Consider the following 26,849-nt stretch of genomic DNA (forward strand, 5'->3'; position numbering starts at 1 on the left):
ACACCCAGAATGGTCCAAATATACAGTAGAACTCAAAATTTATTAGTTGAATAACTCAATAAATATAAGGAAATAAAAAATGAAGACAAGCTATGGTTTGACTCATTCTAAACAGTGATTGGCTGAAGATAAATCATCTGGGGAGACCTTTCCTCTTGTATCTAGGCCATACAGACTTCCCAGTTGCCATTGGTTTCATTGCAGTTTTATTGTTAGTTCAAAGTCCTAGAAACTATGTTTATTAACTCATTAGTGCTAGAGAGAAGAGCAGCATCAAGAACCAGAGATGCCTGGATACTTGCTGAGAATCTGCCATGTACTGGGTGCTCTTATAGATTCTGTCGATGTAACGAAGGCTTGGGTCTTACCTTCTGGTGGATACCACAATAGACAGATGAATAACCCATCATCCTTGGATGAATAAGATGAAGACTGATCAAACATGTTAAAGGGCTTGAGAAAAGGAGAGCATAATGTACTGGATAGTTTTATGTCAACTTAACCCAAGTTGGAGTCATCTGAGATGGGGGAACCTCAATTGAGAAAATGCCTCCATAATTTGTGGTTGTAGGCAAGCCTGTAGGACATTTTCTTAATTAGTGATTGATGAGGGAGGGCCCAGCCCATTGTGGATGGGGCCATCCCTGGACTGGTGGTTCTATAAGAAAGTAGTCTAAGCAAGCCATGAAGAGCAAGCCACTCTGAAGCACCCTTCCATGGCCTCTTTATCAGCTTCTGACTCCAGGTTCCTATACTGTTTGAGGTCTTGTCCTTTCTTCCTTTGATGATGAACTGTGATGTGGGAATATAAGCCAAATAAACCCTTTCCTCCTCAACTTGCTTTTGGTCATGGTGCTTCATCGCAGTAGTAGTAAAGCTAAGACACCTAATAGTTGAGATCATCCATTTGGTGAATAACATCTCTAAGAGGAGGTGCCTTTGAACAAAGATCCATTTTGTCCTGTATATCTCAGGCTTAAAGTCCCTACGCTCCAGGCTGACTTGCTCTAAACTGTCTTCTAGACTTGCCCAAATCTTATTTCCTGGGCATTCTATCTACTGGTTGACTGAGATCATACTGAACATAGTGGTGATGACCCAGGCTGGCAGAACCTAAATGACTCTTTTCCTGGTTCCTACAAAGCATGGAAGATCTCCCTCCCACCCATTGTTTGATACTCTCAGAGTTCACTGCCTCCTATAGCCTGGCAAAGCCTTTGAGATGCAGACCAGGAAACAAGATAGAACTTCAGACTTGGTGAAATTACATATTAATGTGTGGTGGTATTGTATTCCCCCAAATATTGTGCACCCTAATAAACTTATCTGGGGTCAGAGAACAGAACAGCCACTAGATACAGAGGCTAGAAAATGGGGGGGGGGGGACTCACGCCTTTAATCCTAGCATTCCAGAGGCAGAAATCCATCTGGATCTCTGTGAGTTCAAGGCCACATTGGAAACAGCCAGGCATGGTGACACACACCTTTAATCACAAGAAGTGAGCCTTTAATCCCAGGAAGTAATGGCAGAAAGCAGAAAAGTATATAAGGTGTGAAAACCAGGAACTAGGCTGGTTAAGCTTTTAGGCTTTTGAGTAGCAGTTCAGCTGAGACCCATTCAGATGAGGACACAGAGGCTTCCAGTCTGAGGAAACAGGATCAGCTGAGGAACTGGCGAGAACTTTTAAGATTCGTGCTATATCAGTGCATATAGCAAACACCTAAGATCATTATGATTTTCACAAAAGAGTGATACAAGGTCCAGGAGAACAAAATCCAAAGCAGCCTTCAAGCCTGGGAACTGGGAAAGATATTTAAAAGAACAGATGCTAAAGATGTCAAGGCACACTATTTCCAAGTAGGGCACCTGCTGTGGGATGTCTTTCTGTATGCTGTGAATATGTGTTGCTCTGATTGGTTGATAGATAAAGCTGCATTGGCCTATGGCAGGGCAGGATGGAGCCAGGTGAGAAAATTCAAGAGAGACAGCGAGAAGAGAAAGGAGAGGAAGGAGACGCCAGCTGCAACCAGGAGAAGCAAGATGTGAAAGTAGTGGTAAACCACGGCCACGTGACAACCTATAGCTTAATAAAAATGGGTTAAGTTATAAGAGCTAGCTAGCAAGAAGCCTGCCATATGTCACAGAGTTTGTAAATAATATTAAGCCTCTAAGTGATTATTTTATTTTATAAGTAGCTGCAGGACTGCTGGGCATGACAGACCAGAGGAATTCAGGACCAGAGAAAACTTTCAACTATAGGCACCTTGAGTTATTTAAGCTGAAGGAACCTCAGGAAGACACAGAGACGGAAGTGTCCCCACTCTTTTTCCTGAAGGAGGTCATAAAACTTTCTTTCTTTTTCTTTTTTTAAATTTAAACCAAACTTCCCCCTTCCTTTCTTCCCTCCAGGCCCTTTAATTTACCCTCTCTCAAGCTCCCCCATGCTCCTCACTCTCAAGTTGATAGCCTCTTTTTCTTTGATTATATACATACATACATATGTGTATATGCATTCACAAATAGGTATAAATAGATTCCACTGGTTCTGTTTTGCTGTTTGTGTGTATATGATTTCAAGACTGATCACTTTGCACTGGACTACCAATAAGGGGCTCATCCCTGAGAAAGAGTCTGTCCTAGAAATGGCTGCATAAGCAAGACCAAAACAATAGCAACGTCAATGGACATATGTAGTCGGATTGCTTTTGGACAGCCAGCTCCCAAATAATAACACAGAGACTGCTTATTAATTATGAAAGCTTGGCCTTAGCTTAGGCGTGTTCCCAACTAGCTCTTATAACTTAAATTAACCCATTCCTATTCATCTATGTTCTGCCACATGGCTCATTACCTCTCCTCCATTCTGTACATCCAACTCCATGTATGTCTTGCTGGTGAATCCCCCCTCTCTTCTTCCCACAGTTCCTATCTCTGTCCAGAAGTCCTGCCTATTCTCTCCCACCTAGCTACTGGCCATTTAGCTCTTTATTAAATCAATCAGAAGGTGTGTTGGAAGAAAGTGCACAAAAAAATTATCCCACAACAGATATATTAACCTAAAAGGGGGGAAATTTGAGTGGTTCTCACTCTACACAAAGAACCATAGGCAACTAATGAGTGCCGGAAGAGGAAAATAAGATGTTCTCGTGAAGTTCCCTCATTAGAGCCAGGAAAAGGTCACATTCTTTTTTCTGGAGATGTAGGGACACAGAAAGAAGTTGAAACAAACAGGTCTTATCAAATTTCTCCCTGTTTGCTACACTGTCATTACACTATGCCTTAGTACACTTCTCAGAATATCTACCCTTCATCAAACCCACTTCATACATGAAACTCTCAGGCTTGATTGTTTCCTTAGATTTTTCTGTTTCTTTTTCTTTCTTTCTTTTCTTTTCTTTCTTTTTTTTTTTTTTTTTTTTTTTGAGCTGAGAATTGAACCCAGGGCCTTATGCTTGCTAAGCAAGCACTCGACCACTGAGCTAAATCCCCAACCCAGATTTTTCTTTTGAAAAGATAAAACATGAAATAAATTTGCTAACTTTTCCCCATCTTTTGTAGTAGAGGCTCAGCATAAACCAATGAGAGTAACGGAAAAGATTTTTCCTTCCTGCCCAAGCTAATATGTAGAGGAAAACTTAGTGTTTCCCCACCTGTCATTGGCACAAACCAAGAGAGGTGACAACCAAACGAACTAATAAGAAATTCTCCTTGGGCCTGCAGGCTTGTAGTCTACTTCATTCAAATCCTGTGAGGCAGACAAAGGAAGCACAGTTAGTGATGTGACTCCAGGGATGAGTATGGTTTAATTGTGAAATAATGGAGCTATATGGAGCCAAGGTGTAGGTCATAGTAGAGTTGAGAGTTGGCATACAGAGTGATCCTTCTTATAGAAAACCCCCAACATTATTGGGGAGATTGTACAACACACATATAAACGTTACACATATAGTCATACCATACATCTTCAAGGTAGTACAGTCACAAAAAGTGTTAGGACAACTGATCCAGCAGGGGTAGACTGCATGAACTAGGGATGAGGGAAGACTGAGAACTGAAAGGCTGGTTAATTAGCTGTTGCCATAGTCTTTGAGTGGCTAGTCAGGATGTCCAGAAAATGAAGCGAGAACCATTATCATTATAACATCAAAGCATCAATGCCAAAGCTGAATCACAGTGTTAGTTAGGCCTTTACCAGGTCTGGTATGCATAAATGAACACTGCAACAAAAAAAGTTTTGTCCCTAATGAAACCTCATTCAGCTGGGAAGAAGAATGAAATTATGCCATTTGCAGGAAAAGAAGGAAGTGGAGAGCACTACATTAAGTGAAATAAGCCAGATTCAAAAGGACAAGTGTTGCAGGGTTAACAATAACAAAACATTACATTTTCTCTTACATGTAGAAATGTGTATACACACACACACACACACACACACACACACACACACACACACACACACACAAATATGGAAACAGAAGCAGGTTGCTGTAGTAAGGAGGGGAACCAGCAGGAAGAGGGAAGATGGATGGTAGAGGGTTGTAAGAGGGTAAATACAAAGTACAGTGAAAATGTCACAGAAATCTACCTTTCTACACTAAAACATGTACATAACAATGAACAAAACAAAAAGGCCATGTTTCCTCTCTTCCTCCTATCCACCACAACGTGAGCAAGCTTTCTGCCACCATGCCCATTCATCATATTTCTGCCTTGCAGGGGGCCTAAGAGCAATGGTTAGCCAGCTGGTCAACCAAGATTCTGAAAACGGACCCAAAGGAGAGCTTTCCTCCCTTAATTGATTTTGCCATGGTGACAAAAGTCACTAATAAGAAGTGGGACTGCTGCCCTGACTATCTGACAATATGGTTGAGAAGCTGCAGTGACTGTCTGGTCGGGGGAGTCAGGAAAAGACGTGGAAACACGGGCTAGAATGCAGTCGGGCTTCACAGAGAGCTCTGGTGTTAGCTCAGAAGAACAGAATTCTGACAAACGTGGACAATGATGACGGCTCATGAGCTTTCCAATGGGAACAAAGACTCTACTAGGAGTTGAACTAAACTAGACTACTAAGAGTCCACTCTTGCTATACTCTGTAGAAAATCATGTCCACAGTTTATTCATATCCTGAGATTTTGTGGGAGTCTGAGTTTACAGGTGGCAAATTAATCTGGTGGAGGCCATTTTGAGGAATCCCGTCATTCAGAGTATGGTATGGGCACTGCCAGCTGCTTTCATGAGGATTTATAGTGAGGATTAGAATCCCCCCCCACACACACACACAAAAAAAAACTAGAGTGGAAATTTCTGAAAAACTTACAGTTGCTATCCACCCACAATAATATATTTTAAGCTGGGACTAAGAAAAGTATTGTTAGCTGAAGAAATTATTACCATTAAAAATGAGGCAAACACATTGCCCTAAGACAAAAGGAACAATGTCTGGAGGTCATCTCAAGAATTGACTAGACACTACTCATTGTAGACTCTAGGTATAAAACTTGGAACTCGTTTCAAAAGCTTTGTTTTGAGAAGAGACCTCCAGAGTGCCCTGCTTGCAAGGGGCTTTCTAGGAAAGCGTTTTCTCATGCTCTGCAATCCAGGCATTCTAAGGTCACTATAGCCATGGTCCAAGGGATGCAGTTACCAATGCTAGCATGGTACCAATGCTAGCAGTCTTTGGTGCCACCTGTGTGATACTGTTTTTTCACAAATCCAGAAAGCAGAAGTTGTGGGCTTCCAGAAACCTCCACAAAGATTTCAAAGAAGGCTTAGAGGGGCCTGTGATGTGTGTCTGGGCCAGGATCCAAGCAGGCAGTTTCTTAGAGGTCAATATGGTAGGTGGTGGTTTATCCCCACATTGCTAAAGATGCAGTAGAGACTCCAGCAAGTTGGAGAAGTCAGGAATGTGGAAAGTCTGTCAAAGAACACAGAAGGCGATGGGCAGGGTCAGCCCAAGAGGGTAGCCATTGTAAGGGATTGCAAGTAAGGCTATAGGAATGGTTTTTCCTTAGGCCTTTGAAGCTCACATCTTCCCGCATGTGCCTTAGATATCAGAAGTGAAGATAGATTTAATGTTTTCCATGGTTGGTCTGATCTTGACTTGCCAGTTTCTCATTCTTCCCTTCGGGATGGGAAGAAGTCTCCCATCTCATGCTTGTATGTTACAAGCATGTAACTCACCTTTTGTTTTACAGAGCCTCATGACTAAGAGTTAGGAGACATTAAACTTGGATTTTTGAGCAATGCTGCTGCTGCTGAGCCTTGGGGGACTCATGGAGACAGACAATGCACTTTTCATTATGAAATGGACACAGCTCTTTAGGAAACATGGGCAGAATGTAATGGTATGGATATAAGATATCCTTAAAGACTTATTTGTTGAAAGAGTGCCCTCCCATAGGTGGTATTGCTGTGAGATAATTGGACCGTAAAGGTGTCAAGTTCATCAGTGGATTCATTCAGTCATTGATGAATTCTTAATGGATGCTATTAGGAGGTGGAGCCTAGTCAGAGGACTTAGTGGGGATAATATCTGCAGCCTTTCCTTCCCCTCCATCTGCTACGAGGTGAGCAGCTTCCTGCCTCACCTCTCTCCATGATATTCCTGCCTTGTCATGGAGCTTAGGCTCTGGAGCCAAGGGGACCGTGGGTTGGCACTTCAGAAACTGTGACCCTCAATCCATCTTTCCACATTGAAAAGAAAAGGTTCTGCCTACTTTTTCTCCTAATTCTCAGTTTCCCCTCCTAAATATAAAAAGACACCCTGGCTATTAAGTTTCAGTACATACTACAGAAGGTAAAATTTTCATTAACTGACAAATGACAGCTGTGCATTCTTTCCTGCCTGTTAGGCAATATTTTAAACAGGAAATCAAGACGTTCGGAGTCTGGTTTCACATGGCTGCTTTAATTTCTTGTCTGTCAATGTGTATAGATTTCCATGCTGTACAAATGAATAGCTGCTGGGCAAGACAGCACAAGAGTGCCTGTGATTCCTTCTAGGGAGCTGAGAGAACGCTTTCTGCTTATATTTACTGCAGACTAATTTTATTCACCTACACAACTGATGGAAGGAGAAATTGCCCCCCAGTTCTTTGGCTCCCCCAGTCCCTGTCCTTGAGCTCTTATGAAACAAAGACAACTGTGTCTAATGTGAGACGCTTCATGTGTCAGAACAAAATGGAAAAAAAGTTTAACATCCTCTGGAATTATTCTGGAATCAGTAGGCTCGTGGTTGAATTTAGACATGTCTGTGCGTCTTAAGCACCTAGCATATAAGTCAAGAAGGGCATTTAAAAGAGTCAGCAAATTCAACTCATCCATTCCATTGTCTGTCTTTCCACAAACATGTGCATGGGCACTTAGCAAACATGCTGGTACTTCCCTCTCTGCCTCTCTCAAATGTTCCTCTTTATAGCAAAGAGCCAATTGTTTTCTCTTAGCAGCAAATAGCACATCCAGCCTCCTTCAGCTACCCGTGGAAGCCCAGACTCTAATAAAGACTGAAAGCCAGTGAGTGAGGCTGATGGAGTGGTTAAAAAAAATCACTGCAATGTCAGTTTCTTAAATGGGTTAAATTAGGTTGAGGACTATATTACAGAAGCAGTTTCTGTTCTGAAATAACCTAAATTATTTCAACATTTCCTATGATAACACTTCCTAAATAGAACTTGAAAGACAATTATGTACTTACTAAATGCCATATGTCAGATATGTCAGATATCAGCCTGATATCACGTAGGTCCACTGCCCAAGGTCGACTCTGCAGGATAGCAAAGACATAACTCCTTGTAGACACCAGTACAGACACGAGACTAGGATACCTGAGAGGTCTTTGAGATGCGAGAGGAACTTGTTCTCTCCTCTCTGCTCATCCACTGGAGTTTTCCCTTCTGTCTGTATGACATGTGTCTGAGCGGCGGACCTCTGCCACCGCGCTGAGGCTATCCTAGAAGGTGGTATTTGTCTTAGTGGGAAGAATGAGGCAGGACCATGTGATTTTGCATTCAGCACACCAGTCAGTAGTCCTCAGAACTTGTGTGCACATCAGAATCCTATGGAGGACACTGCCCCAGGCTTCTGAGACAGTGAATCTGGCTGGAATAGAGCCTAAGAGTTCTCAATTTCTAAAAAAAATCTCAGGGCTGGAATATGGTTCATGGTAGAGTTGTTGCCTACTAGGAGCAAGGCCCTGGGTTCCATTTCTAATGCCTGCCTGTTCCTCACCTCACTTCAGGTGATGCCAATTGCATCACATAGTGAGAACCACAGCACTACAGCATCCCTTTGGATCCCTTTGGAGAACACTAGAGACAGCCAGGTCCAGCACCCAGGTCCTTCATCCCCTTGAGTATGATTTTTCTTCTCTCTCTCCCTCTCTCTCCCTCTCCCTCTCCCTCTCCCTCTCTCTCTCTCTCTCTCTCTCTCTCTCTCTCTCTCTCTCTCTCTCTCTCCCTCTCTCTCTGTCCCTCTTTCTCTCTGTCTCCCCGCCTCTCTATTGTTCCTTTTAGAACATTGGATCATCTTTCTGTTTCTTTACCTCTCTTCTTCCATTCTCAAAAGCTCAAGCCAGGTCCTATGCTCCATGAAAAGATGGTTCAAAGCAGCTCAAGTCTTCATCTTTTCTTTTTCTTATTCTGGGTTTTGTGCTCTGTAGAAAACTTTAATTATCCTCAAAATGACTCACAGGGCTTCTCTCCTCACAGAAGCTCTTGTGGAAGGAACTATTCACAGATAAAGTAGTAATAATTTTTAACATGCTTAGCATGTGCCGTGTTAAAACAGACACTAGCCATTTTCCATATATTAACCCCATTAGGTATTATTACTATCATTGCTCCCTTTCGTGAGTGAAGAAGACTGAAGGGAAGAGAGGATGCATAATTCACTCAAAGTCGGTCACACAGGAGCAACTTGCTGGGATTCAGGCTCTGGCCACCCGACTTCTTTGTAACCATCAGTGACTTTGTTGTGACAGCCCCTGTGCACTTAGGAAATCACCTGACAGTGGATGATTTGTGACTTGTTCAGCTCTCAGTAAACAGCCATCATGACCCCTCCAGGGGAAGGGCCAACACCCAAGTGGTTACTGAGGGAGCTGACACTCAACTTCCATTCTCTTGTGACCACCTCACATTGATCAGTGTATTTGACATTGCTTTAAGCAAACAGACATGCAGCTCACAGGACAGGTGGGCACGGTTGCTGTATAAATCTTAATTGCCTTGTACTACGTTAGTCATCTTCTGTCATTAGCATGGACAATGGCCCCCTGTTTGAACAGTGGGAGAGAGTTATAAAGGCAGACACTATTTAATAAATGATGAGTACATGGTAAACGTTGTTGCTCATTTGGGGCCCCAGTTAATAACCTGGACTTAATAGCATTGCAGAGCACATGGACTATGCCAGTAGCCAGGGGTGACCACAGAGAGTATAACGCAAAAATCCGTGCTTCTGCCTGTTCTCATAGCAGCATGTTTACAAGTTAAAGCGCTAACAACAGTGCAGGCCACTGATAGTGGGATACTCACTTGGTGAACTCTGCAAAACAGCTGTTACTATATGGCTGTCTCTGCGCACAACTGAATCTCTTCCTCTGGCGGATCTAGTGCTTTCCCAACAAATAAACATGTTTGCAGGTTCACTGAAAGCCTGCAGTCATAGTTGGAGTGGCCTCTTTTAGCCTAAGAAGACGTAACACTCTTAAATCAGAAACCAGGATTCATCACACATCAGAATTGTGAAGACACAGGGCAGTTGTGTTTGTCAGCACAGCGATCTTTCCGTACAGATAAACAACTTACTGAACTCAGACTTTTCAGTTCTACAGCATTCATTTCTGTGCATGGCTTCCTTCTGCTCCAAAGAGAAAATGGTCTTAAAGGCAAGAAGCACTGAAGCCATAACTGGGGAACACATTTCAATCTGTCACTGGACAGTATGAGCACCAGTGTGTTCACACAGAATATGCAACTCCGGTATCACCAGGCTCCACCCCAGGACCCCTCAGGGTAATACAAACCAATGAGCCCTGATTTGTGACACCTGAGCCATTTTATGTGAGATACGTTAGGGGAACAGGACCCCTTGGGGAGCACAGAAGCAAAGGTCAGCCTAATCTCCTCGTGAAGCAGCCTGGCCCACTCCTGGGAGAAGGGCAGCAGAGGGGTCGCAGTGGTGCTAGCAATACAGGAGGGAGGGAGGTGCTGACTGAGCAAAAGATTTCTTGCACAGATGCAAAACGCACCACGCCTTGATGAGCAGAGCCCAGACCTGACAAGACCTGGCTATAGCGCTATCCAGCTACTTGCCTGTAAGGCCATATGCTTGGCCTCATCTATGAAACAGAATGCCGTTAGCTACTTCTAAACCTACCGCTGAACTCTTAAACATACAGGGCAGGTCCTTACCCATCATCCGTACTCATTTTTGAGGGGAATGGGAAAATGAGTTGTACCTAGAGTTTTCCTGGTCCTGCCTGGCCCAGTCAGGACAAATCTCTCTCACCCGCCAGTCCCGCAGCTGCTCAGACCCAACCAAGTAAACACACAGAGACTTATATTACTTACAAACTGTATGGCCGCAGCAGGCTTCTTGTTATCTAGTTCTTCTATCTTAAATTAACCCATTTCTATTAGTCTGTAAGTTGCCACGTGGCTCGTAGCTTACCGGTACCTTACATCTCACTTGTCATGGCGGTGGCTGGCAGTGTCTCTCTGACTCAGCTTTCCTGTTCCCAGAATTCTCTTCTTTGCTTGTCCCATTTATACTTCCTGCCTGGCTACTGACCAATCAGCATTTTATTTATACAGAGTGATATCCACAGCAATGAGTCATTGACTCCAAACTGTATATTCCTTTACTTGAATGTTTCGCCTGTTCTCCACCCTCAGTTATTATACCAGGGACTAGCAAACTAAGTTTTATGCTGTACCCAAATGAATTGTTGGGGTCTCTGACTTCTCAGTGCTTGGGTGTTGATATGTTTGCTGCTGGGGTGGCAAGCCACTGGCAAGTGTCTAGAACTTCCGTGTTGAAGGGTCTTTGGGTGGCTGAGGCCATTACTGGGGCTCCTTTCTTACAGAGGCATCTGGCTTCCCCTGGAAATGTGGTGATCTCACTAAACAGCACAGAAGCTGACAGGCTGTATTTAGCTTTTGGTCAATTAACTATTCTCTCTCCACCACAGAAAGGAGGTTAGTTGCAGGTGTGGGGATGTGTGCACATTTCGAAGCATCGACACTTTGCCCCCCAAATATTTATTCCCTCTTAATTCACAAAGGGTGAAATAGCTACCTTCTTGGTTGACATCATTTCTGTCCTCTTAGTCTGTGCTAGATACTATGGTGATCAAGTGTGTGGGTGTTTACTGTGCTCTTCAGCTTTCAGAGCTGAGGGGTTCAAAAAGTCTCTGCAGACCTTAGGCTTCTGAAGAGCCTTCCAGTGAGATCTCTGCTGCACAGCTGGCTCAAGCATCCTATCCCAGATGCCCAGGTGCATTTTGACAACTAATAGAAGAAAAGTCTCTAATTCTGCATAGTAAACACTCCACCAATTAAATGAGCACCAAATGTTTCTTGCCAGGGTGACCTTGTCCTTAGGGTAATTTAAAGGCAGCTGCTCATCGATCACTTTTTTCCTTTGTTTCTAGTCCTACATGAAAGGGTCAGAGCTCCTGGGTGGTCTGTGGACAATCCAGCCACATTGTTGCATACCCTCAATTATTTGCTCTCTATTATAGAGGAGAAACATGTAAAAGAGTTCCTGGGAGACACTGTTCTTCCATGACTAGGTTCTTGTCCATACTCCCTCCAAGAACAGAGTAGGCACCCAGCAAACAGGAAGTACTTCATTGTCAATTCAGGATTAACAACTTTAAAACAGATGGCCTCTGGAGATTTAGATGAAACAGGCTTGACTTCTCTGTAGTGGTGGTAGCAATGGGAAGCTCCAGGGCCATGTTACAGCCTTGCAAAGTGTTACTGCTAGAAGTTCTCAGGGGCTTTGGGTGCCAGCTGAGAGAAGACCTTTGTAGAGCAAATTTGCAGGTCAGGATAGGAGTTGCAGAAACAGGTTTCCTGTCTCTTGCAGTTATTGAAAAGTAGAATCTTGGAGTTCTGGTGGTGGAGGCAGGAATGAGTCCCCCTGCTACTGGCTGTTGTTTGGTGTAGGAGTGAGCTCCCTGGCAGGCCAGAAGCCCACGTGCTTCCCAGGGTAGATTTGACCAGGGAGAGGCACCACCAGGCACTGTTCAAGATGGAGAAGGAGGAGAAGCCATCTTTTTCTGGTGTCCATTGTGAGCAATGAGTTGGATCCCTGCTTTCTGGAGACCTTCCTAGAGAAACCCAGTTGGAGCAGTTGGAGCACGTAAGCAGCTCCAATGGTCCTTGAGAACTTTGCATTCCTAGGTTTCTTCTAGTCTTTATTAACCCAGTCCTTCTAATGGATGAGTGAGTCTAAGTCCTCTAGTAACTTTAGGGATCTAGACCAGTGGTAGGGAATTTGCCTTACACATGCTGGGAGCTAGATTTGAGTCTCAACAACAACTACAACCACATGCACGCACACGCACACACACAAACACACGATTATTTAAAGTATCTGAACCCACAAGTTTGAAGCCAGTCTGGGCTACATAATAAGACTATTTTTGGCTAAATAAATAAAATTGCCAGGTGTGGTGTTTAAGAACTATAATTCCAGCATTTGGAAGACAAAGAAAAAAATAACTATCTAAATAAAAAATTTAAAGTACTTTAAAAATCTTACTAATCCAGAGGCAAGGAATTCATTTCCTCATGATTTTCTTTCCTTCAAATTCAAAAGGCAGGGCTATTAGTCAACAAGTCAACCGACTGCAATAACTTATGTTTTAATGTGGTATGGAAGGGGATCCATGACATAGATAAAGTCTCTACCTTCACATGAGCCCAAATGGAGATAGAATGTTGGTGATGTATATATAAAATATACTTGCAAGTACAATAACTAAAGGGTCCCGCCTACACACACACACACACACACACACACACACACACACACACACACACACACACACACACATACCAGGGAAGACTAGGTCTATTTTTTTTTTTTTTTTTTTTTTTTTTTTTGGAGCTGAGGATCTAACCCAGAGCCTTGTGCTTGCTAGGCAAGTGCTCTACCACTGAGCTAAATCCCTGAAAGCAAGTAAGTGGAATGTTCCTTTCATTCTAAAACCTGCTATTTGATGAAGAAATGCTCAATAGGCAGTCTTATTGGGTATGTGCTGAAGCCTTCCACTTTCCTTAGTGGTTCTGATGTGTTGTCCCAAAAGATCAGCATGCCACTGCGTGCCTGGTGTGCAGGAAGAGGTGGGGCTGTGAACAAAGGGCATAGTGTTTAGGTTCCTGTCACTGCTGCACACAGTTATTTCAAACATGAAAAAAATGGCCATGGATAGCCAAGCTTAAATGGGCACCTGTCAGTTGAAAAGACTTGGGCTTCAAAAGACAGAAAATATTGTGTTAAGCTGGCTTGCATTACAAGGAATGTTGGCTCAGTGATACCAGGACCTAGAGTCCTGCCTGCCCAATTCTGTTGCCTCGTACTGGTATCAGTTCTGTTCTGAGGCCATTCTTAAATAAACAGGACAAGTGCCATTTCCCCAGATGATATATCCAGTGATGCGACATGAAATGTACAGTACCAGGAGAGCTCAAAGGGATCCCAGCCTCTGATGTTTGTTTCCCATGAATCCCACTGCATTTGGTTGTTCATAAGAACAACATTGGCCAGAGCATGTAACACATTCACCACTAAACCTATCATGAGAAAGTGATCATGGTCTAGTTCCACCAGGATTTAAGCTCACACCTGAGCTAAAACCTCTCCTTTGTGTTGTGTTGTTGGATGCTGGGATTTTTATCACTAAGAAATAAGGAAGTAGGGTGGAGAGATGGCACAGTGGCTAAAAGTACTTGTTGCTCTTGCAGAGGACCTGGGTTCAATTTCTAGCACCTACACAATAGCAAACAACCATCCATAACTCCAGTCTCAGGGGATCCAACACCCTCTTCTGACCTTTATGGGTACCAGGTTCAAATGTGGCACCCACCTGTACATACATGCAAACAAAATATAAAATACATAAAATAAAATAAAATAATACATTTTTTAAAAACTAACAAGGACAAAGGACTCATTTTCTCACGCCCTTCATTCACCATAGAAAAAGAAGGGCCATTAGTAAATGGGAAAATATTTATAAAGCTCAAGACACACTTCAATGTGCTGTGTATGAGGACACATGTCACAGATAGCTTCCACCTTCAAACAGTCATAAATTACATAAAATAGTGATGGTGCACATTGGTTTCTTATGAGATGGATCCAAAAATGCAGTTACTGTGACAGGAAGCTAGGAGGGATTCTAGCACCTGCCAGAGTTGTGTTGTTCTTGACAACCACAGATCTCTGGGGTGTCTCTGCAGGACTCATACCTTGTTTTACAGTATCACTGGTGCCTCCACCTCCCGTGGGTATCACAGCCTGTGACAAAGTCTTTTGAGTATGTAGGCTTTTGGGGACATTTAAGATCTACACCATAACACTGGGTAAATTTGCATTCAGTTGCTTTCAGAATTCCAGTTACAGTCCTGATTTTGATAAGAGCTACTTTACTACCAAAAAGTCAGGGGACAGAAAAGCAGCTCAGCATTATACTGGGCATGCAGCAACAGAATTCTGTTAGTCTGCTGGCCCTTATTCTTCAATATTGTGGCGAAGTCAGTAAATGTTACCAACATCAGAAACAAGCCTAAGAGACCTTCCTAAAGGGTGTGACCTTGTCCCTAAAGGGTGTGTCCTAAAGGGAGCCCCAGGGATGATCTGGCCCAGCATTTTCTAGACATTATTAGACATTCTCCAAACAGAAATAAACAACGTACCAGTGGTTCTGTAGCTGTGTTAGGGAAATTCTAGATTAAATAAGTTCATTGTCTTTAGGACCTCATCAAGCTTTTGAAACAGTGTGATAAGTTGTGGCTTTTCTAGAGGATTATGTTCATGATTTCCTAAACACATCTTGCTAGAGAATACAAAATGGACTATAAAGGTGGGCAGATAAGTCATCAGATAAAAGCACTTGCTGCATCTTATGAGGGTCCAAGTTCAAATCCCCAGGACCTATGTAAAAACTGAGCATGGTTACAGGTGCCTGCAACCGCAGCATTGCAGGAAGGCCAGGAAATGGGGACAAGGGATTGGGGCTAGCTGGTCACTAACCTAGCTCTGGGCTCAGTGAGAGAACTTGTCTCAAGGGAATAAGGTGAAGAGTGATAGAACAGGGTTCCACGTCCTCCTAAGGCTTCTACACATACATCAAATATGCATCTGCACACATAGACATTCTCATACACCACACAACACACACACCACCACCACCACCACCACACAACACACACACACACACACACACACACACACACACACACACACACACACACCATGACCACCACCACTGCCATCACCACCACCACTAGAATTTGTTTAGTTGTTATGCAGAAACTACATTGGGAACGTTGCCCACAAGCTTCATTTTATGGCTAAAACAACAAGGTCTGTTGGTGGAAGGGAGGTTTCTAGGCTTACCTCCAGATAGATCCCTTGGGAAACAGGCGGGATAGTCAAAAGGAGCTGAAAATAACACAAAGTGGTAAATTTAAGGGAGCAGGTAAGAGAAACAGCAAAGCATACTGAGACCGGGGAACCAGCAGCAGGAAGCAGCCATCTTGGAACAAGCAAGGGCGGGAGCCTTGTCATGGGGCCCAGGGAGAGCGGAAGCCCAGAAGAGGGACTGCCTGGGAGACCTATGCTTTGCCAGGTAAGGGGATAAACACACAGCCCACCTTGCTGTTCTTCTGTCTCTCACTAATGACTCCTGTGAGCCAAACCTAGGAAAGACTAGCTGGAGGTCAGGTGCCAGGACATACAGGTACAGAGGTAAGCCTGAGCACAGACCACCCGTTTCTACAGGAAACTGCAGAAGAATTAATTGCCACAACCTCATATCACAGCTACTTCTGCTTTACTCTTCTTACTAGAGAAATGTTTGACCTCTGGCTTCCATACGCACCAACATACAGCTATGCTACACACACACCCTCGTGTTCATGCACACACAGAGACACTTCATACAGAGAAGAAAAAAAAACTCAACATGAAAAAAGAAAAAAAGATTAAAAACTGAAAACAGAGCAAATAAGTTTCAAAGTGAGGTGCAAGGATTCTTAGGGTCTCCACACACTAGATCCCCAATGACATGGTGGTTGATGTTAATTAGCTTTACACTCTGACTCTCACAAGCAAGCAGGGGTTTTTGAGAAGCTTAGTGTGAGCAACACTGTCACTGTTCTGATGTCTGCTGAAGGCTGTGCTGTGCATTATAATTGAGTGTCTAGTGCAGTAGATGATAGTCATGACCCAATCAACCAAATCTCTGTGGCGTCCTGCCTAACTTTTCATTACTGACTTTGCGTCCACACATTATATAACTACTGATATAGAGACGGCAGAGCAGGCATGCATGTCCATGAGAGTGAAAGCAACTGTCGTTTCCAGACACCGAATCTCCCTTCAGGTTATATGAAAGAAAAAGTCTACTGGAAGCATAGAGTTTGAGTTAAATCACATCTGGTGCTCGAGGCATGAGTTGGTCAAGTTTTCTAGCTACAGAGGACAAGAAACTCCTTGGGCATAGTTCTTGCATAATGGTCTTCATATATAAATCATGCAACAGGGCCACTGAGTCATCAAACCAAACAAACATCTTTATTGCAAGGCTAGTATGTTAGCGTCCTGTTTCCACATAACAGATAGTGACACAATACCAATTACTATTGTCTCCCTACATTGTGGATCAGGCTCAGAAGATATTGCATGGAATATTCCTTTATACTGTGCAAATATATGTTGATGTGATTGGTTTAATAAATAATCTGAATGGCCAATAACTGGACAGGTGAGGGTTAGGTGGGAGAACCAGACTAAGGGCACTGGGAAGAAGGAGGGCAGAGTCAGAGGAGTCATCAGCCAGATACAGAGAGGAAACAGGAGTTTAAGAGCAAAGAGAAGTAATACCATGTGGTAAAATGTAGATTAATATAAATGGGTGTAGATGTAACCGTCTTGTTAAATAAGAAACACAGAGCCAATGCAGAGATGAAAGCCTAAGAAGGCAGAGTAATAGCTAAGAGCTAAAAACCTTACCCTTCACTTTACATATAAAAATAGATTAACTTAAGAGTTAGCTAGTAACAAGTCTGAGCTATAGGCTGAGCATTTATAATTAATATTAAGTCTTCATGTTGGTTATTTGGGAACTGGCAGGAGAGAAAGAAGAGTCTGTGTACGATATTGGCCATTAACCTCCTCATCTGGAGCCAGGCAGTGGTGGTGCATGCCTTTAATCCAAGCACTCGGGAGGCAGAGCCAAGTGGATCTCTGTGAGTTTGAGGCCAGCCTGGTCTACAGAGTGAGATCCAGGAAAGGCACAAAGTTACACAGAGAAACCCTGTCTCAACAAAAAAAAAAAAAAAAATGAAAACATCCTCATCTGAAGGCTTGACTGGATGTGCTGTTGTTGACAAAACTCATTTCTTCGTGGCTTCTGAGTCCTGACATAGTATTTCCTCAAACCAGCGACAAAGCCAGCTTGCTTTATGGAAGGCCAGGATCTCCTTTTTAAAAGGAGATCTAGGTCAGACACAGCCAGGATAAACTTTTTTGTTTAAAAGTTGCTGTGGGATGTTCTATATGCCAAATGTGTTCCTCTGATTGGTTAGTAAATGAAACACTGATTGGCCAGTAGCCAGGCAGGAATTATAGGTGGAAGAAGAGAGAAGAGAATTCAGGGAAGTGGAAGGCGGAGGAGAGACACTGCCAGCTGCCGCCATGACAAGCGAGATGTAAGGTACAGGTAAGCCACGAGCCATGTATAGATTAATAGAAATGGGTTAATTTAAGATAGAAGTAGATATCAAGAAACCTGAGCCATTAGGCCAAACAGTTTAAATAATATAAGTGTCTGTGTGTTTATTTTATAAGTGGGCTACTGGACTGCTGGGACTTGGTGGGACCTGGAGAAAAGCTCTCCAGCTACAAAAAGTCAATTGATTAAGGAACTTAATCATATCTACAAAACCCTTCACATCTTTCCTGTAAAACAACATGATCATCTTTGCCATATTTCTCAGTGAGAAGCAAATCACAGTTTTACCTCCTATACACATGGTGAGGGGATTATGGGAGGATGTATGATGTCCTCCTGCGACATGTTTGTTGCAGATGGGGACAAATCTAGCCACGAATACAAAGGAGTTAATGTATCGCACTGGGAGTTAGCAAAGGTACATGATTAAACCTAACAATAAAAATCCAGAAAGAACTCCCTGGCTAGATCCCACTTGTGTTAGCAACATTCCAGATGTTCAACCAAGGCACTGTGGCCAACTCAGAAGTAGAAAAACAGAAGCATTGTTAGTTCAGGGCAAGTGAGGCAGAGACAAAGATGATGGGCACAGAGAAGATGAAGAGGCACCAGCAACCTCCAGCTCTGCTCCTGGTTGGTGGGGTGATGCATCATCTCTAGCCTAGTCATCCTGGCAAATTTGAATCACGCTGTAAATGTCAGCTAGGGTTAAGAAGCAGCCTCAAGGGGAACCGGTCCATATGAGGTTTGTCAATCACTGCTGTTGTCTTTGAGTTTGCTGGGATGTCTTATACTATTTCTCTAGTTTCTCTTTCTGAAAATTACTGAGAAAAAAAAAAAGCCAAGGTGGGATGTCACAGGAACTTTTAAGAAACAAACTAGTCTGTCATTTAACGAACACAGAATTTCCCCAGGTAATCACTAATGAGGACACTCTGTTCATGTTGCAGACACCTGTGGAAGTAATCAGGGTGACTGATTCATCAAGAGGACAAATGTCACCTCATGGGTGGGAAAAGATGGCCTCAATCACACTCCTACATTCTACACACTGTCTATTCTCAGGAAAAAGAAAGAAAACCAAGACAGTGAAAATAATGACAGCCTTGCCAAAAAGGTCAAAATCTTAAGTCTCAGCCGGGCGGTGGTGGCGCACGCCTTTAATCCCAGCACTGGGGAAGCAGAGCCAGACGGATCTCTGGGAGTTCAAGGCCAGCCTAGTCTACAGAGTGAGTTCCAGGAAGGGTGCAAAGCTACACAGAGAAACCCTGTCTTGAAAAACCAAAAAAACCCAAAAAACAAAAAAAAAAACAAAAACAAAATCTTAAGTCTCAATAGCTGTTTGTACATCCTGTTATTGACCAGGGCCACTTACTGTAAAGTACAGGACTGGACCCAGACAGAGGAGAAGAGTGGGTTAGGGACCAGTGGGGAAGAAGGCAAAGGGCTTCAAAGGCAGAGGTGACCTATTTAAAGTGTTTCCCAGTGGGCTTGCTCATTTTTGTTCCAAATAAATTTTTTATGGCCAAAGTGAATATTTTCCAAATAACTATCAAGAAATAAACCCCCCTAAACTCTGTCATTAATATTTTACTTTATTCTATAACAACTCAGTTTGGGTGCATTTGTTTTAGTTAATTACTTGAATGTGAAGGGGAGCCCATTAGGAAAAAAAAAAAAATCAAGCAAATTGACAATATTTGCCACATAGTAACAGGGTCATTTATTAACAAATTCACTTATAAGATGGCCTGGCCAAAGTTTCAAAAATCATAAAAAATTCAGTTAATGTCAGCAGTTACGATTCAAGCCTGATTTCATAGACACATTATCATGAAATCTTGAAAGGAATTTATATTAACAGAGTACTTTAAGTATTGATTTTTAAAAATCTAAAATTCACCACTGACAGATGTAATATGATCCAAATTTAAGATTTATCAATCAGAATTATTGTCTTTCTAATTCTTTTTATAAAGTATGGCAAATAATCTGTCAGTCTAATAATTTCATTTGGCTACATGTCTACCAAAACTTTCTAGAAACATGACAGTTCTTTATCTTAATTATTTTTTCAATTAATCCCCTTCCATTTTAATGCATTTTTTTTCTAAAGGCAGCCATGCGGCTGGAGGCAGATGCGTTATATCCAGGGAGATACAACAATTAAAGTATTGTGCTGCTGCTCCGAGCAGCCAAAATTTTAAAGATGAAAGCTTCATCCACCCCACCCCACCCCACCATCCACAATGCCAAGCTGTTGTGCTGAGTGCCACATGCACTTAAAAATTACATGTTTAAACTAATCAGGAGCAAAGGGAATGTAAACCCCTCATCATAATAACGTGGGTGGACTGTAAATCTATGGAGCCCTTTTATGGTCGAAAGCTAGGTCTATTCAAACCATAGTGTTCCTAGAAGTCTGTCACGCAAACACAACAGTACAGATGCAAAATACTCACTGTAGGAGCTTAAGGCAGCAAGGTCTAATAATTTAGAGTAAATAGCAGCTGAAATATCCTCACCTTGGCATTTCTGTCCAAGCTAGCACAAGAAGAAAGCCCGCATTAATTGGTATGCTCAAAGAAACAGGCACTTAGAGCAATTAAGTCAGATGCAGGAAAACAGGCCCGCATTGAAAAGCTGACAGCAGGACCCGGGCACAATATCCGTAATGAGTGGCTGAGGATGTTAATGGATGGAGGCTTGGAGACTAATGGACAATTAATGTAAAACAGATGACTTCCCTCGGAGATGACGGTCTTTTGAAAGGCGCTTCACCTGCTGCTCGAACAAATGCAGCTAAAATGAGATGGAGGGGGAATGAGGGCTCGCTGAAGTGAGCGGCAGCCAGCATTGGTGCCCGGCTTTCTCCTTGAATATTTTCAGAATCTAGGTCAGAGATCTAACGAGTCTTTGCGGCGGGAGGTGCAGCCCCCCTCCTCTGGCCTCCTGCCATCAAGACCGCCTGAGATGGAGGGCTGCTGTGGGAAGCCTTCTGAGGAGAGGCCCTGGGGCCTCTCCTTGTGTCCAGGGGGAAGAGAGTGCATGTCCTGGTGTTGCAGAGGGGGAGACAGTGCATGTCCTGGTGTTGCAGAGTAGTTCAGAATGACACCCAGTGTCCTGAATGTAAGCCCTGCGGTGATTCTCAGCCTACCTAATGCTGTGATCCTTCAATGCCGTTCCTCACAGTGTGGTGACCCCCAACCATAACGTTATCTTGTTGCTACTTCATAACTGTAATCTTGTCACTCTTATGCATCATAACGTAAATATCTGATACACTGGCTATCTGATATGCAACACCTGTGAAAAGGTCGTTCGATGCTCAGAGGGGTCATCACCTACAGGCTGAGAACCACTGCTGTAGAGAATCTCATGGAGATTTGAGAGCAGGGTTTCTTTTCCAGTACTAAGGTAAGCCAGAGTCCTCCACACCTGAGCTTTATAGTCACAGATAGGCTTGTCCCAAACGACAAGTTAAGCATGAAAACCAGAGAGTGAAGTCAGATGTCTGGGAAGAGAGATTCCTTTCCTCTAGGGACATGCTGCAGTGACACTTATTTCATTCCATGTGACCCCCAAAGCCTGTCCAGCCCTGCCCAAGACTTGGAGCCAATTTGACTGAGCCTGAGTCCCAGAGGCAGCAGCTAGTTGCCAATGCAGAAGAGCAGAAGAAGAGAAGATGTGCTGAGCAGGCCAGGACAGAACCATGATTCTGAGGGACAAGCTCATCCTTGGCAATTGTCTATCTCCCAGCACTCTGTGTCCAACCCTGAGGACTCAGTGCCTCAATGTGGCCCAAGTCACTGACACTGTACACTGTGTGCGGCCCTTGTCAACCGAAAGGTCGTGGTCATTTTTCACTTACCGTCCTCCATGTTTTCTTCCATTTACTCAAAACCGTGTATCTGGGCTGACAAGTACAGGACAGCAGTCTGCATGGGCTAATGAACACGCTCGAGCAGTGGCCTCAATACTCCCGGAAGTCTTTGCACTTGTAGAAAATGGGAAAATGATTCTCAGCTCACACATGTTTCCAGCTAATAGACTTTCTGTGGGAAAAAGTCAACTGAAGAAAACCAAGTGTTAGCTCCCTCACAAGTATTCACCCAGACAGCAGGGCCGAAGAGTCTTGCCAAAGACCTGAGTTGGGTGTCCAGGACCTACACTGAGTGGCTCACAGCCACCATGGGATCTGACACCTCTGGCCTGCACAGACACCTGGACCAATATACACAAACCCACATTCACACACACACATAATTTAGAAATAATACAAAATGACTCTTTAAAAAAGCCGGGCGGCGGTGGCACACGCCTTTAATCCCAGCACTCAGAAGGCAGAACCAGGAGGATCTCTGTGAGTTCAAGGCCAGTCTGGTCCACAAAGTGAGATCCAGGCCAGGCACCAAAACTACACAGAGAAACCCTGTCTCGAAAAAACAACAACAAAATAAGTATTTGTATAAGAGGCAGAATGTGTGAGCATGGTAGTAAGAAGGAAAACCCTGTGAACATCAACAGGACAATGTCTGAAGTATAGCACGTTCCAGCACTGCAATCAGATACAGACGTTAATACAGCATTAATACAGACATTAAATGCAACATGAGGATATTAGAGAAAGTCTTTGGGTCCTACAGCCTGACTGGATTCAGTCTTCATGTTCATAGTACTACTGGGCAGAAGATATTTATACAGCAAGCAAGCTGGAAACCTGCCTGGCCTTCTCAAGGGAGCGTGGAGCTGTGGCAGGAACAGACCTGGTTTCAAGTTACAAATATCAAGTTAAAAAAAAAATGTGGCATGGGGAGAAAGAGAGAAAGAGAGAGAGAGGGGGGGGGTGCTCTGTGTGTATGTGTGTGTGTGTGTGTGTGTGTGTGTGTGTGTGTGTGTGTGTGGTGTGCTCTGTGTGTGGTGTGTGCTTTGTGTGTATGTGTGTGTGTGTGTGTGTATGGTGTGTGTGCTCTGTGTGTATGTGTGTGTGGTTTGCACTCTCTCTCTCTGTGTGTGTGTGTGTGTGTGTGTGTGTGTGTATTAGTTGCTCTTATCACTGTGACCACACACTTGGCATAATCAGCCCCAGAGAGGAAGGGTTTAGGCGGCGGCGTATGGTTGCTGGGGATTCAGCCCTGGTAACTTGACCCTGTGCTTGTGGGAAGAAGAATCTCAGTGCTGAGAGCATGAGGTAGTGGAACATCTGCACTTCACGGCTAGGAGACAGTGAACAGGGGAAGGGAGAAGAGAGAGAGACTGGGGGAAGACGTGGAAAGCACCTCTCAAAGTAGCACCACCGACTGTGATCAGCCATTGAACACATGAACCTGTAGGGAACAGTTCATAATCAAATTGTGTGTGAGAAACCAGAGACCTGTGGAGTGGGGGTGGCGTTTGCCCCAAGATGGGTAGGAAAGAAATACATAATTCTGTTTTGTTCAGATCATATTAAATCTGTCTGCCAACCCCATGGCACTGAATTAGTCAGACATTTAATCCTAGTTGTCAGCGGTCCTTTGCCCTGGGTGGCCATAAAACCCGAAAGTTGTAGTTGTCGCCTTGAATAACATGAGTCAATCTGTCCTCTGGTGCACAGATCTCTGCTGACTAAGGCTTCCTTTGAGGAGACTCTGAACCAAGAATGGGCAAGCCCGTTCTCACCCGAGCATTGCCCTGCTTGGGGCTGGCTGAGGAAAAGGTCCCAGGAATGGTTCTTCCTCCATTGAAATGTCTTGCTTGCTCCTTGGACAAGCAGGCATTCAGCTCTCCCCGACACAAACACAGCACCCAGCACAACTTCTCATGTGAAGGCAGCTTTCAAGCTTCTGAAAGAGAAGAGATTCCAGGGTTGCTAGGAAGTTCAGTTACCCGCACATAGCAGTTCTCAGGAGGGTGCTGGTCTGACCTTGTGGCACCATCATAAAAAGGGCTTGTGGATAGTGATCTGGATTCTAGACTTACACCCCAATTTTGCTGCAGCTGAAACATCAAGGCCGGCTGTAGCTCCAGGTGCCATAAATATGGGTGTTCTGCTACGGCATCAGAGCAAGCCACCCAGAAGCAAAGGGGTCTCAAGTCCTGCCTCGTTATATAGCAGAGACAGGGGGCTGGAGAGAAGGTTCTGAAGTTAAGAGGACCGGCTGCTCTTCCAGGAGACCTAGCCAGCGTCCCAGCACCCAGCTGTCTGTAAATCCAGTTCCAGAGGATTCGATGCCATCAAAGTTCCCAAAGACACCAGGCAAAGACGTGGTATATACAGGCAAAACACCCATAGACATAAAATAATTATAATTTTAAAAACATTAAGTGGAGGAGAGATGATAGAAAGAGAAAAAACCAAACAGCTCTTATTTAGTACCTAGGCAATTAATGATTAACCCCTCCCCTTTCATAAGACACCGGGTGCAGCCCAGTCTAGCCTTAGGAAGGATGAAGGGAACCCCGAGAACTCTAATAGAGCTCCAAACCTCACCTGCGATCCTCACCTCTGTGTTCCAGTTGTAAGAATCCAGGAGGGTTTATCCCAAGAAAAGAGCACGCTGGGAAATAAGGGCCACATGCAGACATGGAATGAGGACTGTGGGCAGCCCTGGGATATGAATCGGGTAACCCCATACAAGGGTCTTTCTACTGAACAAGCTTAGACGAGCGCAGAGCAGAACTTTGGAGCACCAAGGTCTCCCATTTTAAGAAAATGCAATACCTCCCCAAATTATGCAACACAAACGCTAAATGCTAATTTGTATCACATTGTCCTGTTTCAACTGTGCCCTAAAGTTTTGATTCATGCAGAAGTACAGAGTCCTCATGTCCTTATTGTTAGTTATTTGGCGCTCTTACCCTGCAAGGAACACATCCCGAACACGACAAATCCACAGAAGAGCTGTTTATTAATATAGGATAGGAAGAGACAGTTGTGACAGGCCTGTGGGAAACACACACACGTGGTCAAGAGAAAGGGGAGAGAAGAGAAGAGACCGGTGCAAAAATGGCGCCGGCTTTTTAAAGGGTGGGCAGCGCATGCGTACAGGAACGCATGTTGCTACTCCACGCATGCGCGTAGATTACATGGCTGCGCGTGCTTTACGCAACCATGCAAAGCCACAGAGAGTCACGAGAGATGTTTTGACCTGGAAATGGCTATTTTGAACCAGAAATAACTAGGCGGGAGTGTCTCGGTCCGCCAGGCATGCCCAACCGCGTGGGCATGTTGTGACTTCATATCCCTCATGTCCATTCTGTTTTTTTGGGGGGCGGGGTTTCGAGACAGGGGTTTCTCTGTGTAGCTTTGCACCTTTCCTGGATCTCGCTCTGTAGACCAGGCTGGCCTCAAACTCACAAAGATCCACCTGTCTCTGCCTCCCAAATGCTGAGATTAAAGGCGTGCACCACCACTGCCCGGCCCTCATGTCCATTCTTAACCTAACTAAACATCATGGTTTCCTAATGTGTTTGGCATCCTAGATATTGCTAACATTTTGATCCTAAAATCTTCTGAACGGCTTGTTTTCTAAGTCATTTTGAGAATGTAACATTAAGGACATAATTATATGAGCAAGAAATACTTTCAAAGCTTGCTCTCAGTATAACTTTTTTTTAATAGTGAGGTTTCCGAATTGTATGCCTCAAAGGATGATTTCCTGAGTCGGATATAACTCAAGAGTGTCTCTGCAGGCCCATTAGTCACCTGGCAAAATTACATGAACTCTTTCAGGGCTCCCACGGTGGCTACAATTTAGGAATAAATGAATGGATTATGCCTCACACAGCTTTGATTTTAAACGGTGTATATTAACAGCCAGCAATTGGGGGGTAGTTTGGGGCTTTGGAGATTACGGTCACAATTATTATAAAATGGAAGATTCTCCTTACAAAAATAGAAAGAACAAAAAATACTAAGCCAAAGGCAAACTTGACCTTCAGTTTTTACTTGAAGAAATCCAGACTACAGATCAATTCAAGTTTTGATCAGGCTCATATTCTGGTTTCCGGGCAGCAGAAATGGGATTCGGGTCTCCACACTTTTCAGCACCTGTTAATGAATGGGTGCTACCACCAATTCTTAATTGCTTGCCTAAAAGACTGTATTCGTTACCTCTCGTCACACGATTGCCATCTAGCGGTAACAGTGCTTATTGTCGCTCATTCCGTGACAAAGGCCAGACCAGCAACAGAGTAAGAATTCATTTGTCTTTCCAGCTCCTGGTTTTTGTTTGTTTTGTTTTGTTTTAGAAATTTCGTCTGTGTTAACTTATTTAGTCCTCACAATACCATGAGCTGGAATTTTTTTTTTTTTAATCCACGAAGAAACGAGGTTGAGAGAGATGAGGAACCGGACAAAAATCATGGCGCGTTGCTCCTGGTGCAGTCGCTAGATGGCGCGCTTCCCGGGAGGGCGAGTGGGGGGTGGCGGGCATCGGTCAAGCTGCATGGAGGCTGGATTCTCTGCAGCAGCAGTTTCTTGGGTCTCTCAGGCTGCAGCGCCTGCCGGGGACAGCCAGTGAGGTCCACTGACACGTCACCCCGAGGGGTGAGGAAGAGGTGTGTGCTGTTTTCCACTCACACAGCCGGTGTGCCTTGGAAGCCATCCAAGCTCAGCCAAGAATGGGCTGGAAACCAAGTCATCGCCCTGCGGGAGAAGCAGACCGGCAGGAAGAAACAGGATCCCGTGGCATGCCCTGAGTCTTCCCTTTGGGCTGCGTTTGGAAACAGCTCGGTCTCAGACCCCAGTCGATAGATGCCTCTTTGAAAATAAACCCAGTTTGAGATTGATTTTCTGTATTTGGGCTGAAAAGTCTTAATGTCAAGAGTCTGCCTTTCCTGCATTCCTTCTTTTCTGCTGTCCACTGTCCACACGTCAGTGTTCCTTATGCTCCT

At 44.0% G+C, this 26,849-nt stretch overlaps 1 long non-coding RNA gene across 4 annotated transcripts in view; it reads right to left on the bottom strand.

Annotated features, from left to right (window-relative positions):
- The window catches only part of LOC118586605, a 36,610-nt gene extending 15,784 nt beyond the window's left edge, over nt 1–20,826 (bottom strand). For 3 of the 4 annotated variants that reach the window (XR_004945390.1, XR_004945389.1, XR_004945388.1), the window contains exons 1-3: nt 20,498–20,826; nt 15,635–15,679; nt 7,695–7,763 (exon numbers count right to left, since the gene is read on the bottom strand). This is a non-coding gene — a long non-coding RNA (uncharacterized LOC118586605). The remainder of the gene's footprint in view (nt 1–7,694; nt 7,764–15,634; nt 15,680–20,497) is intronic. The other variant, XR_004945391.1, reaches the window with a different exon arrangement.
- Nucleotides 20,827–26,849: the final 6,023 nt, after the last annotated feature.

Source organism: Onychomys torridus, chromosome 7 (assembly GCF_903995425.1).
Source record: "Onychomys torridus chromosome 7, mOncTor1.1, whole genome shotgun sequence".
Taxonomy (NCBI): Eukaryota; Metazoa; Chordata; class Mammalia; order Rodentia; family Cricetidae; genus Onychomys; species Onychomys torridus.